Raw genomic sequence first — 11,168 nt, forward strand, 5'->3', positions numbered from 1 at the left:
AAAAAGAATGTATCTTTAGTATAAGTACAAAAGGAAGATCTGTGTTGAAAGAAAGCTAGGTCATGATTTTTATTCTGCTGAATCCCATATTAATTCAACCCCAACATTGAGACTATGGAGACTTTCTTCCTCCTGATTCCTCTGTGGTACCTATGCAGTTTTTAATATTTTGTTATTATTCATGACAGAAGACCAGACTTATGAAAGAAAAAATGTGATGGATTTTAGAGGATTAGAAAATAAAAATTTGTCACATTGTTGCTTATTGAAGGGTACAAGTGAAGTACTCTCTTTCATCACCCACTGGCTTTAGTTAGAGCATTCAACATATCCTAATTAAAAACTGAATATATGTCATGCTGTGTGTAATGGATTAAATCTTTTATCCTCCAAAAACTTATGTGTTCAGGTCTAACCCCAAAAGTGACAGCATTCAAAAGTAGGGCCTTTATATGATAGGTGGTTTAAAGTGATGCCAGAAGGTGATATCTTTATAACAATCGCTCTCCTTATAATAGGAAAAAGCAAAACAAAACATGAGCTCTCCCCATGTACAAACACTGGGAAAGGATCATGTGAGAACACAGGACAGAGAGTTGGTGAACCCTAAGTAGAAAGTGGGTCCTCACCTGACACAGAGCCTGCTGACAAAAGAAATTCTTCTCATAACTTAATGTGGGATGCACATTCCTATTCTCTTTCTAACTCAGTCAGCGCTTTGAGTCATCTCTTTTAATTAACAACCATTGATCATATTGTCAAACTTTTTTTAAACAATAGGATACAGCAAGAATTGTGACTTCTACAAAACTCTCCTTGTTACACCAGCACTCTTCCTATCTTTATCCCAGGTTGTACCATAGTTATATCTGATGTTGAATTCTATCCTGTGACTTTCAAAGATACCTTTCATGGGTCTTGGACTTAGCTTCACAAGCTTTTACAAGGAAAAAAGATGAAAATTCTTTTGTCACTTCAGAAAATGTACGTAGCTTAGTTTTGACTAGAAGTGCTACAGGGTTTCTGAGTTAATATCTGGGAGAGTATATAGCATTGCCTTTTCATCTTTCAGATAATCAGGCAACAACATGGCTTGTTAGTCAACCTAGTTTCCACTAGAAAACTATTTGGATTTAACCAAATCTCCCCAGTAAATGTGCAGGAAAAAATCATAAATTTTAATGAATAAAATATTCCTGTGCGCATCGCTTCTCAGCCTTTTGGCTAAGATCAAGTGTAAAATATTCCTGTTTTTAGTAGTTTATACCAGTATGGTGAATGATTTAGAGCTTTCAATGACTCAGAGAGAGCACTGGGGTACATATACCATAGGTGTGCTACCGCTACGTTACACCTATAATTAAAACTCCTTTAAATTTTAGAAAAAGAAATCCTATAATAAGTGATTTAAAGATTAAATAACGAAGGTTTATTTTAGATTTTTTTTTAAGATGCTCTTAAAACAAAGCATCAAATTGGTACCTCAGGCCAAATCTACTCCAACATTTGTTTTAGTAAATGACTTATAGGAACACGACTTCATAAGCTAATTACTGTGTTACTTATGGCAGATTTTGTAACACAACTATACCTTTAGCTAACTGTGAAGAGACCACATGGCTGGCATTGTCAAAAATATTTACTTTCTGGCCCTTTGCAGAAAACAAATTATTCTGATCCTTGGGTTATATGATATCTGCTATTGAAACCAATAATTTTAGAAAAGTAATGGATATACATTCACATATTTCTTTACAATGTCTGTCAGGTTATATTTGGAAAATCAATCTTATGTTTCCACTGCTTTGGTAAAAGAAATTGTAATTCAACATGCAGCACTGAGAAGCTCCATCAACTGCCTGTTGCCACCTTAATAGTGTATTTCAGATATGTATTAGTGACAAAATAACCTTATGTAATCGTCCCTTGTTCTATTTTGAAATTGGCTAGAAAGAAAAACAACCACATTAATGTTCCAATTGTCTTCTAAATATGAATTGAAATATGATGTTTTAAAACCTTAAAGTTTTAGAATTTATTTACATTAAAAGTAAGATGTGTGAGGACAAATGTCAGTTCAACATTAGGGTACGCCGATGAAATCAGCTTTTAGTAAAACTTTTATGGTGCATTTAAGTGGCTATAAAAAATTTTCACTGCTTTTACTGAGTAAATGTGAGACACACCATCATGATGTCTTGATGTACAAATGCATATGGAATTGATTAGTATAGGCATGCAATTTAACACAGTCATTTCCCTATTTAATTTTCTTTTTCTGGTAAAAGCACCTAAAAATCTAGTACTCAGAACTTTTTCAATATATACTACAATGTAATTAACTACAGTCCTACTATACATTATATCCCAAGGCTCATCCTACATAATTATAAGTTTAGATCTATGGACTTAACATCTCTCCATCTCATCCCCTTGCCCACTAATAAGCACCACATAGTCTCTATTGCTTTATATATGATTTTAAAATATTCCACCTGTGAGTTCATTCTGTAGTTTTATTTCTTTGTCTGGTTTATTTCATTTAGCATCATGGCCTCTAGGTTTGTCTATGTTGGTATCTTTATGCATTGTGCTGACCAATTACCTAAACTCTAGTCATTTCTTGTCAGGTCCATTTTTTGGCCCCAACTAAGTAATACCTGCTTTATTGACTTCATATTTTAATAAGTTCACTCTGCTTTATTTAAGTGTATTTACAAAATAGATTTGAAAATATTTGTATTTTACCTGGAAAACTGATACAACAGCATAATAATGAAATACAAACAAATCTAAGAAAATTTTAAAATTTTAATGCTAGTAATTTATTGGTGCCAAGGCTCAGAACCTTAAAGCTTCTTTCTCTTTGTTTCAAATAGGAATTCACAAGTGTTCAAGAACAGTTAAGGAATAATAGCAAACGGGATCTTTTGTTTAAAAGCCCACATTAACAGTGGTATTATTTTTTGTATTTTTTTATTATTATAAGTTTATTACCTGTGATATTTGTAAAAGAAAATGAGTGATTTATTTATGAGTTTGTCTGTTTCTACAAAGGTCATATTTCTATAATTATGATATCCCAGTTGGCTACTGTGGAAATTAGAATGATATGAGAAACTGCTTATGATTTCCTAATGAGTCATGACTAGGCTAAATATATGCAATGAAAATAATGCATTTTCTTACAAAGTCTTGAGTATTACTAAAGAACAATGACAAAGGAAAACAAGGAAGTGGAAAGGTACAAATAAAACTAATGATCAATTGCATTCTGCCTACCAATATTCCCTTCATAATTTCAAACAATATATCTGCTTTTGCTTTCTAAATAATTGTATTTTTTCTGGTAAAGATGTTGTAAAACCATTACGATGTAAAATGGCTATGAATACTTTCTTGAGATTCATTCTTACTCTTATTTCACTATTTCACTGTACTTTTAGCAATGAAGATAATCTTTTACTTATTGGCCATTCTTTCCATGCATAAATGGATTTAAAAATTAAACTGGATTCTAGAGACTAGAGATAGGAAGAAGTCTCATTTCAGAACAAACATGCCAGAGAAAAAATGTGAAGGTATTCATGGTGAGACACTTGAATGACTTGGGCAGAATTCCAAACCTCAGTTGTGTTCCTGGAAAATGGAAATAAAAAATCACCAACTTCATGGAGTTGTTTGGGAATTAAAGACAACACATGTGTATTTTAGGAGAGTAACTAGCAGCTGTCCTCTGCATAGAAATGTCAGCCAGTACAGCAGTGAAGTTGGAAATTACATACTTCATCAAACAGTGCAGCAACACCAAATACATTCGTTACTCCTTTCTTAAGATATTTAACTAAACAGAATGAGCTACAATTAATAATTGTTGTTTTTAAGAACTAAAATTTACCAGTGTTGCTGTAATACTTGCTTTTCTGTGCAGAGTTGATGCTGAGTTGTTGGGGGTTATGGCCTGAACTCACGTCCATGTTGGGAGAGAGCTACTTATCCTTGACCAGAAAGCTTATTCTGAACTCTGTTAAGACAAGGGCTGCAAAGAAAGCAGATCCACGAGTGTCTTAGAGAGGTGCTGAGAAGACCACTGATCATTGGTTAGTATTTTGCATCAGGCACCTCTCAGTTGCAAATGGGAGCCCGTAAGACCTGGTATCTCCACTGAAAACAGTCTCTCATACTAATTCCACCCTATTTGAACACCAGAAGGCCAATTTCTCCAGAGTGGTCTCCTAAATTAATGTGCCTTATTTGCACACTAAAGCTTACTAGTTTTAATACTTTTTAACAGGAAGCATTTTGATAAAAATATTCCTTTATTTTGAATTCTAGGGATCAATGCATCAAATCTAGGGGCACTTTACATGCATCTTCAGCCCTTTCTAATTTTTAAATTTGAATTCAGAATCTTATGAAATTGCCCAGGTTGGCCTGGAGCTTGTGATGCTATTGCCTCAACTTTATTTTCAAAGAAAATAAAATTCACTATTCATAAAATCCTGGTAAGGCTTTCTCTCTTTTGGTCCTCACCTTTCTCTCTAGCCTCAGTCTCACGGCTTTTTTCTTTCACTCTTTCCACTCCCAACGCTAGGATGTTCTTCCTCAAGAATCCGGAATGGGACACTGAACTGCATTCATCCGACATGTCCAAGGTCCTTTCAAATTTACTTCTGCTTCAAAGCAGATACTTTTACTGCTTTTATTATATTATATTTAATAAACATTTATTCAATGAATGCATTTCTGTTTTCTTATTTTTCTCATAATCATGAGTTACTTCATAAAGATTGGCCCAAGATTTTAAAAAATGAAATGTTTGCCCATAGTCTTCTTTCTGCAAATGTGATATTAAATCAAGATACATTGCACACATTTTTTTCTACATTGGAAGATGTTGTAGAGCAAGAATTTGTTTTACTATCTTAATCATTCATAGTATCTTTTGTAGAAACTTGGATATAAATAGATTTCAGAAAATTTTTGAATGGTGAGTAGAGTTGAGAATTTCTTAATACTGTTTTGCTAAGTTGATGTAAAAAAGATTTATAGATTGAGAGTCTTACCTATTTATTTTTCAGTAATTGTTAATTTACAAGAAAATATGAAACCTAAAAAGTAATTGAAAATATTTGCATGCACCTCTGTGTTAAAACATGACTACTATAAGCAAGTACCAAGTGTGAAAAGATTGATAAGTATTTCACTTTATTCTCCTAAGAGTTTGTCATCCTTAAAATATTATTTCTCTAGAGAACAGTAGTAGAGTAGCCAACTGCTACTCATATTGGATACATATAAGAGCTTTTCCACAACTATGACAAGGTTCTACATGATTAGATGTTTGAATGAGGGGACAATTACTTCCAAGTTTTCTGTCAGTTATCTCTGGGGTGCTATTCAAAATACTGTGTATAACAAGCACTGCAGTAAGTGCCAACCAATCAGAGCATACACCCTATTCAGAACAGAAAACTGTCATAAATAAGCATCAAAGCAACATGGTTTAAACCAGCTCTGAATGTGCTGGAATTCTCATTAAAGTAGAAACTATGTACTTTTGGAACAGTAAGGGAGAGCTTCAAAATATAATTTTCTAAACATACAAGGTAGCAAATTCAGTCTGGACTTGCTTCCCTCATTTTCTTTTGTCTTCAAACACCATAATTTGTGCAGAGCCAAAACTGTGACTGGAAAAAATTTTAGGTGTGCTACAATTTCAGCATGCAAAATTTTAATAGCACATATAAAAATGCTGCATGTAAAGTATTAACATTACTGGTCTTCTCAAATATGATTGCTTGGCTAGTAAATGTCAGTTAGAGTAAAATAACTGTTTTAGAAAACTTGAACTTTATGCAGCTAGGTCTATTCTTTTTCTATTATATTCCCACCTCTTCCAGGGAAGTAAGAAATTCATGTGAATAATTTCATTTTCACAGAAAATTCTGTATTCTGAGAAATACAGAATTAAGTGCTCTAACAATTCTACTACTTTTATTTTTATTGTTGTTAGATTTTTGTTTGTTTTTGATTTGCTTTGCTTTTGTTTTGGTTTGACAGTAGAGTTAAGAATAGAGCAAGGGCCACATGAAATTGTAAAATAGGGGAAAATGGCATCTCATAACATTAACCAGACTCCCTTCCCTGGCCTGAGTAGCTCTGCACATTTACAATGAGTAGCCACACCTGGGCAATAGTTCACACCCCTGTTACCTCCCTTCTCTGTCTTTTTCATGCAGAAGTATGATGCCTCTAACTCTTGCAAAGATGTTCTCACAATTAAGAAAAAATTATGTAAACTTCTTTTAATAGAAAATAATAATTTGAAGTGTTCCTATTTCCCCTCCCAACCACATTCTTATCTCTTAAAATGATTCTGATGAAGACAGAGGACATTCACTATGAAAAACATCTTTTGAATACTGGGCATTTTGGGTAGGGTGACAAGCTCTAAAGAAAAAAGAAATATTCATAGTTGCATGTCTACACCCCCCCATAATATGGGAGGTCATGTATGCCTTTTTTCATAAGCAAGAAATAGATTTCTAGTATATTATACATCCATAGGAATATGATATTTATTCAGTTAAGGCAAAACCTCAGACCAGGAACAAACCAGTATATTTGAATCTTACTACTGTGTTAAGTGAGATCTTAGAATAAAGAAAGGAAGATAATCTATGGAAATAACCCTCCACAGTCTAGGGGAACATTTGCACTTTTGAAGTTCTTTTTTTTTTTTCTTAGCTCAGAATAAGAACTGTGTGGTTGGATCCATTAAGTTTATTTTATCACTTTTAATGCAAAGATTATTACTGTAATTTACATATCTCAGTAAGAGCCAAAAGCTTCCTGCTGTGGCTTTTTCCACCAATGTGCTACAAATTAACAACTCAGCTACATTAAAGTAAATGAAAAAAAAGTTAATTCTTTTCAATATAAGGAAAATTATCTGCCCATGAGACTATATAATTCTCTCAATAAGATTCCCATGAACAACAAAAAAATAGAGTGTAAACTACATTAATGTTTTAGTACCATGTAAGACTGTAACTTAAATCTTAAGAAAATGCAGTAAAACCAATATTGATCATCAAAATGGAAAGCAGTAACTTGGAGGCTGTGAAGGACACCAAAGTTGCAAGAGAAATATATACTAGTAAGAATATCATGAAGGATTTCAAGAACCATTAAGGATTTAATAACAGACATTATTATGCAGGCATGAATTTTCTGCCTTATTTCCTTTTGGCAATGTCAAATTTGGTAAATAACTAATCCAACTATATTAGCTTTCCCATTGCTAGACAAACTACTTGGTATATACAAAGTAGGACGAAAGATTTATTTTGGAATGTTCTCTCCATATTAGGCTAGATCCAAGAAAGAAATGACTTGGGGGAAGGCCATGGTGGAGGAAAGCCACCCAACACATGGTAGTAAAGAAGCAGGAAGAGGAGAGAGAGAGAAAGAGAGAGGGAGAAGGAGATGGAGAGGGAGAGGGGAGAGATTCTCTACAAATATACCATCTTTGAAGCACCTCTTCTGTATGGGCTTATTTCCAAACAGTACATTTAGCCATCCTCAGTGGACTGATTATTCCCCTGCTACAGTTTCTGTTTAGATGTCCTCCCAAAGCCTCATGAGCTCATAGGTGAAGCTTTCGGGAGCTCATTGGATTATGGGACTGTGCTACTCATTAGTGGATCAGTGCAGGAATGAGTCTATAGCTAAATGTGAATTGGGAGGAGGTGAAGCCTGCTTAGAAAAGGAAGGTCCCTGGGGTCTGGCCAGGAAGCTCTGTCTTTCTCCTTCCTCCCTCGATCTTGCTCTCTGCTTCCCGCTGCCCTACCTTGAGCTGCTTCTCCCCTGCCAGGCCTCTCTGTCATGCTGAATGCCTTGGAGCAGATCAACTACGGACTGGAACCTCCACAAGCTGTGAGCTAAAAAGAAATCTTTCCTCCTTACCGTTATGAGTATTGGATACTGTGTCCCATCGATAAGAAAGTAACTAAGACAACCACCGTGACCCATTGACCTTCCTGAGGTTCCATCACTGATGCCTGAGACTTGGGAGATATTTTGGATTTTAGACGTTAACACCAATACTTCAGCACTGAATCCCACAGGAAACATCACCTCTAGAAGTGTAGGCTACCCAATATGTACCAATGGATAGATTGAAGTTTCTCAGGCCTTATATCTTGATGGAAATATTTAGATCACTGACTCGAGTGATTCTTCTGCCCATGTCATTCAGAGGCTTTACCATGATGGTGGCAAACTAATTCTGAGGGTCTGGCCACAGGGAACAGTCTCCCAGTGACCTGCCTTTATCCAGACATTGTTTATACCTTTCATCTTGTTCCTATATTTTCACTGACTTTTCATAGTACAGTGTCCACCATCTGAATTTCATTTTTATCAGGGCCAGGGGTATAGCTCAGTGGCACTTTACCTGCCTTTGCAAGCACAAGGTGCTGAGTTCAATCCCCAGTACCTAGGAAAAGCAAGCAAACTAACAAAAACCCACTAAAATCATTTATATCAACTTGCTTTTGAGGCAAAAGTCACTCCATTGATGTCAGGATACAGAGTAGTTAGCAAATTGATGAGTTAGTAATGTAAATAAGAAAATGTACAGTAGTTGAAACAGCACACAATAACTAATATGCCAACAACATTTGGCTTGAGATATTCAGATATATAGATCTACTAGTTAGGATATCATACTTTCACTAAAATTATTATTTCATGCTTAAATTATAGAATCAAGACACCGAAAGATAGTTACAAAATTAATAAAATATTGTTGCTATAAAATAGACACAGTAGGGCTAGGGATTTAGCTCAGCATGCTACTGCCTGCCTCGCAAATGCAAGGTCCTGATTTCCATTGCCGGTATCCACCCCAAAATAAAAAATAAAATAAATAAAATAAAATAGACAAAGTAGCATTTGCAGAAAAATATAAGAAACAACCTTTCTGAAATAAAGTTAGCAATTATTTAAACAAAAGATACTCTTCTTCAGATACTTGGCCTTGGAAAAGACAGGAGATACATCTTTACCTTAAATTATCTAACAATCACCATTACGGAAAATCACTTCAGCGACTACATTTATTTTGTACTGAGAGATATTGATTTTCTACTTGTAAAGACACCTTTTGAAACTTTTATTAGTATCAATAACAGGAAAAACATACAAGAAAATCACAAACAACCAGTGTCTAGACTAGAGAGTAAAACAATCAGGTTTCTCATAATTATCCTCTTAAACTTCTTGTAAAGTGGATGATATTTTCTTATGTATGTTTTTACTTAATAATATGAAATCAAGTTATTCGAACTTCCCTAATTTCCTTTGTGTTTATGTCTCATTTTGTAGACATGTGATAAATATTTAGGTGTAGTATTTAAACTGTTACATACACTTCAATGTATTTAAGCAAAAATGCACAAAAAGACAATAGAATTATTAACCACTACTGTACTTAAACCAAGCCACTAATAACTATAAATGTATCTATCTTTAAAACTTTTAATTCCATATATTTTATACTTTTAATTATTATATGTGTACCACACAATACATAATGCATGATAAATGTAATAGTAATTAAATGTGCTTAAACATGAAACAGATTATTATCTAAACAGATTTTAAATTATGATGCTGAGTTTATAAATTATAGTTATAGAGAAAGAAAGCAGCATGCCTAACTCTCTACTGATAATAACTGATCATAAATAAGAATATAGACTGAAATGCTGATGGATAATTTTTAAGATAAAATTTTTAAATTGTTTTAAAAGGTTCATTTTATGTAAATAGTGATATTCATACCAACCAGATACACAAGTATATGTGCATAAATGTTAGTGTTCATTGAAATTTCATATGGCGATGTAATGCACTGACGTTATTAAGGACATTTTGAAGAAAAACAGTATCAAAGAAATTAAATTAATTCAATATCAATAATTATGAAAAGTTCAATTCATTAAAACATTAAAGTATTGGCACATTAATAATTTAATTTACTTAATTTAAAAGATAGTTAAAGTACAAAGAACAGGTTATAGATGATCATATCTTTCAAGAAGAGAGGGTGGAACTCAAAAAATGTAAGCTTTTCAATGAATACTGTTAGGTCAATCAGATAATTGCATGGGAGAAAATAAAAGCTTGACTTTATTTTACATCATTTATAAAACTCAAGGTAGATCGGTGCACTCTCCAGAAATCAAAATAACAAATTCTCCAGAAGCAAGATATATCCTCATAAATTTTGAGTAGCAGAGATTGAAAAAAGGACCTGAAAACATTAACTGTTAAAATAAAGAATGATGAAAAGATAGAAATAAAGTGTTTGTAGATGGGGAGGGGAGAAGGGGGTGAAGGGAGGGCAGGAACAAGGGGAAAAAATGAGAACCAAGACCCGTCATGTAGAGGTACAAGATCCCAAAGGTGAATGTAACTGTACTGTATCCCTAAAATGTACCAATAAACTCAATTAAAGCTGAAAAAGCAAACAAACAAACAAAAAAACAAAATAAAATAGTAACACAGAGGAGTAAAAAAATTTTTAAAAAAAGAGCGATATGGTGGATTTCATAATTAAAATTACTACTTTTGTTTATCAAAACAGATGACTAATAGGGTGAAAAGGTAAGTCATAAAGTGGCAGGAGATATTGCACGATTATGTACAAGAACAAGAAAAAATTTGTATCCAGAAGTTAATCTGATTTAACATGCTTTAAAATTAGCAAAGGACATAAAAGAGTTCTTATCAAGGATGAGTAATGTATAGTTCATCATTCCATTCACAGGAAGCTCAAAAGCTGACAAAAACAATATATACTAATAGATATCAGAATAGTTATTACTTTGGGGAATTATGGACCAGGAGGAACAATAGTTGAGTTTTGCAAGTTTTTCTGTATAGTGTACAAGTTAGTCTAGAGCAGATTTCAATCAAATGTATTTACTTTGCTGTATTTCTCACAAAAAATTTAAAAGGCAAAACTTTATCTGTTTGTTGATTTGTGTGTATGGTTTCAAAACAACATACAGCTAATGTACCATTTTATGTCCAAACTATATAAATAATTCTTTAAAGAATAGCTCTAGAATCTTAAAGAAAAGAGAGATTCCACT

The 11,168-nt window shown here is 33.5% G+C and overlaps 1 pseudogene; it reads left to right on the forward strand.

Annotated features, from left to right (window-relative positions):
- The first annotated feature begins 1,204 nt into the window (after positions 1 to 1,204).
- LOC117286087 lies at positions 1,205 to 1,363 on the forward strand (annotated as a pseudogene).
- Positions 1,364 to 11,168: the final 9,805 nt, after the last annotated feature.

The sequence above is a fragment of the Fukomys damarensis genome, unplaced genomic scaffold, assembly GCF_012274545.1.
Source record: "Fukomys damarensis isolate Sample0158 unplaced genomic scaffold, DMR_v1.0_HiC HiC_scaffold_14, whole genome shotgun sequence".
Lineage (NCBI taxonomy): Eukaryota > Metazoa > Chordata > Mammalia > Rodentia > Bathyergidae > Fukomys > Fukomys damarensis.